This window comes from Ursus maritimus, unplaced genomic scaffold, assembly GCF_017311325.1.
Source record: "Ursus maritimus isolate PB19 unplaced genomic scaffold, ASM1731132v1 scaffold_13, whole genome shotgun sequence".
Classification (NCBI taxonomy): Eukaryota; Metazoa; Chordata; class Mammalia; order Carnivora; family Ursidae; genus Ursus; species Ursus maritimus.
In genome coordinates, this window is record NW_024423675.1 from 130,682 (window position 1) to 139,972 (window position 9,291).

The 9,291-nt window shown below is 49.7% G+C and overlaps 1 long non-coding RNA gene across 1 annotated transcript; it reads right to left on the reverse strand.

Moving 5' to 3' along the window:
• Positions 1–3,211: 3,211 nt before the first annotated feature.
• On the reverse strand, positions 3,212–5,407 carry LOC121102246. The gene is made up of 2 exons (XR_005834289.1): positions 5,318–5,407; positions 3,212–3,686 (listed from the first exon to the last, which is right to left on the reverse strand). It is a non-coding gene; the product is annotated as an uncharacterized LOC121102246 (long non-coding RNA).
• Positions 5,408–9,291: the final 3,884 nt, after the last annotated feature.

The window sequence follows — 9,291 nt, forward strand, 5'->3', positions numbered from 1 at the left end:
GGAGACTGAGTGTCTGTGGAGGGTGTCCACGTCACGGCCTCACAGCTGTGTCCCCGGCAAATGACTGAATCCATCTGGGCCCCACTTCTGTAGAACTGGGGCTCACAGCGCTTTGTTCCCCAGGCCGTTGTGAGGATAAACCAAGACAATGTACAATAAGCATCTCACCAGTGCTTGGAACGGAAGCAGTGTCCATGGAGACAGATCTCCCTATGACTGCTGGGTAGAAAACTTGTTTATTGAGCCCCTGCTGAGCTGGGCACCTAATTTTGACCATCAGCGATCAAGTGCCTGGCTTCAGGGAGCTGCGCTCCAACAGGATGACTCAGAGCCACCCTGGGCCAGTTACACAACCTCGCTGAGCCGCGTCTCCAGCTTTAAACCTGGGACATTCCTGTCTTTCTGGTAAATGTCGGGCTGTGCAGACATGCGACAGTGCAGGGCCTGACCCAGGAAGCCATGGACCCAGCAAGTTCATGGCTCCCATTTAGGCCCAGCTCTCCTCCCCACAGCACCACAACAGTGGACTTGGGCCCCGGGTCGTACGTCTCTTCTCAGTGGTGATGATGGTGGCCACCTGCAGCAGCCCATAGTGGTGTTTCATCTTGGCCAAAAGCCTGAAGATGTATGCCGACTCCAGGGCCAGCTTGGCTGCTGTGAACTGCCTCACTGTGGTCCCCACCTCCACCGTCGTGAACGTGCTGGGGCTGTTGCTGGTCGGGCGGTAGGGGATCTGGTACCTGTGGGCAGGGCAGGAGGACCACACATTGGTCACGTCACCCCCCTCGGACCCGCATTCCCACCACCCTGCCACCACTGCTCTGCTTTCTTTCCCCGACATTCTTCCTCCTCTGCCAGCATCTGAGAGGGAGGGCACAGCCATAGTGATGGATGGAGACTCTGAGTGCTGGGCCCCCATGACCCTCGTTCCCCTTCATCCTTCCCGCCACCAAGATGTGGACACAGTTTCATCTTCCCCAGGGCTGTTGGAGCTGAGAGAACATGGCAGGAACCAACCAGTGCTCCTGAGGGGTAGGCCCAGTGCTCCCTGCTTTTTCTCTTCCTCCTCACCCTTCCTGCCACCCCCCCTTATCCTCCCAAGGGCCCAGGGCAGTGCCTCCTCCTAGAATGTTCCTTCAAGTGTGCCCTTCTCCCACGGTTACATGTCTTTCCCCTCAGTCATCCTCCCTGTCTGTCCACAGATCCCAGCTTTGGGAATGGGAGCTGGTGCCAGCTCAGATTGACCCCTCGTGTCGGCCCTCCTCTGCGCCCACCCCCAGGAAACCCCAGCGTGGCCCCCATCCTGGGGTTCCCTGCAAATAACAACCCCTGCCAAGGAAAGTGGTGCATGTTCTCAGTTCTGGGGGGCTTCCGCAGCTCTGAATGGCTCCTAAAACTCCTTGGTTTTCAAGGGATTGCAGTTGATGAGATGTTATGAATGACCAAGCCTCCCAACCAGGCTGTGCCAGACCGCCTCCACGCATGTCTGAAGAGGCAATGCCAACTGTCAGACCCAGCCCGGGACCCAGCTGTGCTCCTGCCCTGATTAAAACCAGAGCTGGTGGGGTGTGGTGGCATCCACAAACACAGAAGACAGCCAACCTGCTCATTGACAGATGACATGGGCCTCAAAGTCGGGAAGTTGTGGGGTCCAGAAAGAACTTGTGTTTACTCAATAGATGTGTGCCCCACGAACCCAGAAAGCTCTGGATCAGCAGAGGGGCTTCTTGGGTCTGTGACAGCAAGGGCAGAGTGGTGACAACGGTTACTGTCCCCATGGACTGTGCTCAGTCAGCCTCCAGGCCTCCCAGGTCCCTTTCTGCAGCCACCTATCGCAGTCAGTCCCTCCCAAATGTCCCCTGGGGGACACACTGCCCCTCCTGAGGACCATGGCTCCACAGTCGGACCCGCAGCAGCTTGCCTCCCCTGGGCCTCTCTGCTCTGCACTCTCCTCCCTTCTGTTCATCACCAACAGGCAGGAGCCTGTTCGGGTCCATCCAGCCAACTCCTGGTGGACCTGCAATCCCAGAACTGACCTAGGAAAAATTCCTCAGCCCCTCAAACTGCGAGAAGTGCCCTCCACTCTCTGTTCTGCTCACCACCTACTTGTTTACAGGCCACATGCCTTGATGAGACCCTGGACTCCCTGGAGACCTGGAAGGCATCTGTCTTGGCCTCCCCGCAAAGTCCTTGGAGTGGCAGGGTTTCAGGGCCCTGAAGTGGAATCATGCAATATTGGTCTTTCTCTCCGTGCTTTATCTCACAGAGCATAATATGTTTTCAAGGTCCGTCCATGTTGGGGCATATTTCAAAATTGAATTCCTTTATAGACCTCCAGTTAATAAAAGTGTATTGATATTGTTTTGCTAATTATAACAAATGCAGCACATCCATATAAGATGTTAGTAGTGGAGGAATTGGGGTCGGGGGTTGTAGGTTATGGGAACTTTCTATATTATCTCTTCAACTCTTAGATTTGTCTAAACCTCCTGTTGTCAATAATGCCTATTAACTTTTTAAAATCCGAGAACACTCTTTCAGGGAGCGATCTGTGTCAGCCAATATTGGTTCGAACATCAGCTAAAGGTCTGTACGTTAGCTAAAGATGTTGTTTACTGGTAAAGGTGAGCCCATTCTTGAGTTAGAAATGCACGTTGACTGCTGGAGTTACAGCGATACTGATTGACTTGATCATTTGCCTTTGCATACAGAAGAGAAGAATGTGGCTTCACATTTTGATGGTTTTCTCTTACATATGGGTCACTGAATAAAGTAGCATCATTCTTCTTGAATGAACCTAATGAGTCCATTCCCACAGTACCTTCAACTGGGTCATTGGTAGGGTGCCCCCTGTTGTTTGGCCAGAGGCAGAGTTTTCAGAATCACTGCTTGGGGTCAGGTGATACTCTTGACTTCAGGCAGGAGCCGCGAGGACCCGAGAAAGTTACATACACCCCTCTGTGTCTCATTTGCCTGTTCTGAGATGTTGAAATGTGACTGTGGCCTACTTATTAGAATTATGTTATGAGGCTAAAAGTAAATAAACACAAGGAAAGCCTTAAGAAAAATAAAATAAATGACTGGTGTTTCATAATCACCCTAAGTGTTCAATCACTGAGAGACTGCAAGAATAAGGTAGACACTTGGTGGTGGTGGAATCCAGAGAGGGGACGTGGATGGCTCCACAGCAAGAGAGGATGGACGCTCACTCTTAGCTTTACATGGGGAGGATGCTTTACTGCTCGTGGACAATACCTGTTACCATCTCCTGTAATCCTCAGGTCAGCCCTATTGAGGTGGGTGGGGGCAGAGCAGGGGCTGTAAGCCATATTCTAGTGGGAGGCACTGAAACGTAGAGAGATTAAGTGACATGCCAAGAGTTACCAGTCGCTTTTGCCAACATTAGAGATAGATTTCTTACAGGCTTTTTCTATTTATGCACTTCCCACCAAAGGGAACACTGTTCTCATTTGGGGCAGACGTAGCAATTCCTCCAAGTCGTGTGCCTGAATCATCACAAGTGGCCTCGGTTTGGAGCTGACACAGGAGTTGGAATGTCCAACCTTGGTGATTCATTTCATTTGATGAAATCGGAAGTTCCCAGAGGGACATACCATGGGGGGTCTTCGGACGGACGGCACATCCAGCAGTCAGAAACCCAGGAGTGACGTCAGGGATGTTCTGACCTATCAAGGGTAATAATATTTAGAATTATTTGAAGACTGGCTATTTCCAGAGGATCTCTGAGAAGCCTCAGTTTGAGTAGCCCTCTAATTGTGTGAAATTCTGATTTTTTAAATTATTTTATTTATTTTAGTGGAGACATATGAAGCCAAGGGTGAACTCCCAGGAGTTACACTGCTCTGTTTTTAAACAGTACCTGAAGGGATCCCTTCAGGGGTTGTGTAAGGGCAGTTTTTCTCTGATGTCTCTTCCTGAGGTTGAAGATCATGAAGAGGCTTCTAGGAAGATTTCAGGAATGGGGGCCTGAAGCTGTTGGTGAAAAACTTGGGAACTATTAAAAGAGCTCTTTGCAATATGCTGCCATGTCTGCACGTAGTAGGGTAGTGCAATCTAGTCTGGGTAGTGAAATTCCTAGAGATAAGGAACTTCCAGCTACTCATTTAGTGGGAGAGCCCGTGTGTTCCCAAGGGAATGGACTGGAGAGCCATCATCACTAATGTGTATTTGCACCCAGGGAGCTCACAGGTTTCTGAAAGTTTTGCTACTTTAAATGGAAGGATGAAAATGTTTTGCCCACTTGAAACAGTTTATGTCTTAAATAATGAACTGTGTTCCAGCAAAATTGTAATTTCTTGTGAAACTCTATATTTCTTTTTGGCCAAGGTTGAGAGCAAGTAAAGAGAATCCTTTTTAGAGGCTTTTTTGTTCTCTGGACAAAGTCGGGGATCATTCACACATTATATAAGAACTGAATTACAAGGGAAACTTAGATTTCCTTTTTCAGTCTTGATCGAGCACATGGGAAAAGGAGAGGGGCCTTCAGTGAACTCCTGGGCCATGACTGTCCAGGTATGCCGCTGTTCTGTCCAGGAGAGAACAAAAAGGATATACCCTTCTGGTCTCTTAGTGAAACAACTTTGGATTCAGAATTTCTTTTGGAGGCCTCAACATAGCATCCAAAATGTGCTGCCCACTGGGCTTCCTCCTTTCCGATGATGCTTCTCAAATGAATGATTTTGCTCCGATCAGGTTGTCTAGAGTTGGCCCTGAAAAGCCAAATCATCGTTGGTGAAGTCGTGGGGAACAAGAATTCGGATTGTGATGAATGTACACATGAGCATCAGACATTTTTTTCTGGAAGAGGAGAGGGGTTAGGTTTACAGGATTCCCAAGAGAGCTGGTGACAGTTGGTAGAAATAGAACATTTGTGCATCTCATGCCTTGGGCCCCAAAAATGACAGGGCTGAAGAGAGAGATGATAGATTTGAAGATCCAAGAACATCAAGTGCCTGGAGGAGCCCAGGTCCTGCAGGAGGAGGATCATAAAAAGCAGGAAAGAGGAACTTGGCCAAAGCTACAAAAAGGACCTTCTCAATAAGAGAGAGGAGACGGGTGCCTGGGTGGCAAAGGCGGGTAAGCATGTGACTCCTGATTTCAGCTCAGGTCATGATCTCTGGGTCCTGGAGTCAAGTCCCATGTCAGGCTCTGCCCTCAGTGGGGATTCTGCTTTGGGGTCTCCCTCTCTCTTCCTCTGTCCCTCCCCACTCGTGCCATCTCAGTCTCTGCCAAAATAAAATAAATAAATCTTTACCAAAAAAAAAAGAGTATAAAAATGAAAGAGGAAATAAATTACATGCGGATGGTGGATCTATGGGTTCGAGTCTTCGCATCCTGCAAAGTCGTCTTCCTTACGACGACAGTGGGCATTGTCATGGCCTGGTCGGGGAAAGGAAGGGGACAATCAGGGTGAAGTGAGGACTCAGGCCACTGCCCCGGGATTATGTCCCGACCCCAAAACTCAATGCTGCCCTCAGCTCGCAGTCCCCCACCTCACCACCCATGGGGCCGTGATCCCTTTACCTCACTGATGAGAAAGGCGTCCAGGGTCTCTGGGCCCTTCCCAGCCCTCAGATTTCATAACTGGGACCAGGAAGCAGTGCCTGTCAGCCCATTCTTTCAAGAGGCAGCCACGTGGTGCCCATGACTTTCTTCCCCATGATTTCCTACCTTCCTCTGCTCCCTCCTGCTACCCTCCCTCCTCTCTCCCTGAATCATTAATTTCTTATTTCCCTTCTCCTGTCACCTCCAACACCAGACTGTTCTCTGCAATGGGAACAGTGGAGGACGATCATGGGTTTGACTGACACGCTCCTAGTCAATCAGTTGATCAATGAGCCAATGCAGCTAACATGGAGGCGGCTGCCACGGGCCTGGGGTGATGCTGGGCCATGAGAGTGACCATCAACTGGGCAATCAAGTGACTGCCCTGTGCCTGGGCTCATCTTGGGCACTTGAACACACTTCCTATGATGACAGCCCGTAAGTGTCCTAGCCCAGAGAGGAGATGAATGTGACAGTAGAGGTAATGGTACTTGTCCGAATTCCCCTAGTCTGTCAGTGGGGTGATGGGCATTCTCCAGCTGGTGTGGCCACATAAACACCAGTACCTGCAGTGTTCACCAAAGACCCTGAGACCTGGAAGGACTAGGGAGGCGAGCAGATGGATGGAAGGTCGAGGTGGGCCGTGACCACGATGTGGGGACCAGGCCCTCGCTGTCAGTGGATCTGACAGGAGCAAAGCCCTGGCCCGCTTCCCAGCCTCTGTCCTGGGCCCGGTCAGTCCCAGGAGACCAGCTCAGAGGGACCGTGAGAGCCAGTGTGTGCTGTCAGCCCAGCAGCCTTCACACAGGCCTCTAGAATTCCCACCAGCCAGGGAGGGTCTCCGGGCAGCTGCATATGAGCCTCTCTCCCATGGAGCCAAGTGAAGGTCTTGCTCTGCTCCCAGTATAAGGGATGTGGTGAGGAGAAGAGAGAAATGTGCTCCAGGATGTGCCTCTCACCTCACCTCTGCAGCAGAATGCCTCGGGGAGTATTGCTCGCTATGAATGGGGTTAGAGCATATGGAGGCATTTGGTTCCCAGGCATGAGCTGAGGGCCACCGCTTGGCCTCCCACGGTAATAGGGCTACAATGTGTGCGCTGTGAGGAGATTTCTTTATCTCGTCTTTTCGTTTCATTTCTTTTCTCTTAATTTCTTTTCTTTCTTTCTTTCTTTCTTTCTTTCTTTCTTTCTTTCTTTCTTTTTGAGAATGTGGACAATGGCCATTGTGCAGTGGCAGTGGGATACACCTCCTGGAGCAATATGCAATCTCTCTCTCGCTCTTTCCATCTCTCCCTCTCCCTCTCTGCATCTCTCTTTCTGTGTCTGACTCTCCCTGTCTCCCACACAAAAACACGAACAATCATATCACATAGAGCCACAAAAGACACCCCAAACCCAAGCCTCACGCACACACACCCACACCACACACAGGGAATACAATGGCTTCCTAGGACTGTAGACACATGGACACACTTTTTCACCTGGGAAATCTCCTGCCCACCACACCCCCACAACCCAATCAGGGCGGCTCGCCAGACTGAGGATTGCAAGGATGCCCCACCTGCATTAACATCTAGAGTTTTGTCTCAGGAAGAGGCTGATTCCAGAATACGTACCGCATTCACCGGATGCTCCTGTCACCTGCAGGTACAGAAAAGAGGACACCGTGAGGCCCAGGTCATGCTACACACTGTCTGTGTGAGCTTTATTTCCCTCAATGACTTTAGGAACCCAGATGGAACACAGTGGTTGAGTCCAACGACCCCAAAGTAAGTGAACTGGGGATGCCTTAGGAAGTTGTTTTTCCTGGGGGACATGTCTGTCCAGTCCATTCAGGACGGTGACTACAAAATGCTTCATCCAAGCAGGAGAAAGTGTTACTGAGGGACAGGATCCTACCACAGCGTTTAGAACCACGTTTGGTGTGCCAATGTAAATGTCCTCTCGATGCTACGGTTGGCAGAGACAACCACTCAACGCTCTCCCCACCAGGGAAATTACATATGTAGAATCTCAAAAGTATATATAGCTTTTTACATAAAATCTGTATATAAAAATAATTTCATTTCCATATACAAGCAGTTGACATTAGGAAAATGATTTTTGTTTTAGTATTATGTTCAATTCGCCAACACAGAGTATACTGTCTGAATTTCATCTGAATTTGATTGGAAAGAAACCCAGAAAGCAACATTTGTTCCTCGGGAGACAGGCAGACTCACCTTGGCAAGAGGCAGGCCCTCCTCCTCTGCGATCCTCTGAAAAAGCCAGGACCAGACAGCGCCATCATCAGTCACATCTAGAAGGACACAGAGTACCTGTCAGCGTATTGGTGGTGCTGCTCAAGAAAGATGCGGGGAGGGGTGCCTGGGTGGCTCAGTCGGTGAACCATCTGCCTTCAGCTCAAGTCAGGACCGCAGGGTCCTGGGATCGAGTCCGGATGGGGCTTCCTGCTCAGCAAGGGTCTGCTTTTCTCTCTCCCTCTGCCCCTCTCACCTGTTTGTGCTCTCACTCACTCTCTCTCAAATAAATAAAATCTTAAAAAAAAAAAAGAATGCCTCGAGGAGTATTGCTCACTATGAATGGGGTTAGAGCATATGGAGGCATTTGGTTCCCAGGCATGGGCTGAACGCCCCGCTGGGCCTCCCGCGGTAATAGGGCTATAATGTGTGCGCTGTGATGAGATTTCTTTATCTCATCTTGTCTTCTCTTTTCTTTTCTTTCTTTCTTTCTTTCTTTTTTTTTTTTTTTTTTTTTGAGAATGTGGACAATGGGAATTGTGCAGTGGCAGTGGGATACACCTCCTGGAGACATATGCAATCTCTCTCTCACTCTTTCCATCTCTCCCTCTCCCTCTGTGCATCTCTCTGTCTGTGTCTGTGTCTCCCTGTCTCCCACACAATCACACACTCACAATCACACCACATAGAGCCACAAAAGACACCCCAACCCCAAGCCTCATGCACACACACCCACACCACACACAGGGAATACAATGGCTTCCTAGGACTGTAGACACATGGACACACTTTTTCACCTGGGAAATCTCCTGTCCACCACACCCCCACAACCCAATCAGGGCGGCTCGCCAGACTGAGGATTGCAAGGATGCCCCACCTGCATTAACATCTAGAGTTTTGTCTCAGGAAGAGGCTGATTCAGAATACCGCTCCCTGGTGGTTGTTGTCACCTGGGTACAGAAAAGAGGACACCGTGAGTGAGGTCATGCTACACACTGTCTGTCTGGTGAGCTTTATTTCCCTCAATGACAGGAACCAGAGATGGAACACAGTGGTTGAGTCCAACGACCCCAAAGTAAGTGAACTGGATGCCTTAGGAAGTTGTTTTCCTGGGGACTGTCTGTCCAGTCCATTCAGGCGGTGACTACAAAATCTTCATCCAAGCAGGAGAAAGTGTTACTGAGGGACAGGATCTACCACAGCGTTTAGAACCATGTTTGGTGTCGCCAATGCTAAATGTCCTCTCAATCAGCTAACGGTTGGCAGAGACAACCACCAATGCTCTCCCAAAAGGAAAATTGTATGAGATCTATATGTATAATCTCAAATATACATTGTCTGATTTTCATCTGAATTTGATTGGAAAGAAACCAAGAAAGCAACATCTGTTCCTGGACAAAGAACTTCTAGCTCACCATGGCGAGAGGTGTGCCTCCGGCGCTGTCTCCTTTGATGGGATCGGTCTTCCTCCAAGGCATCTAGGACA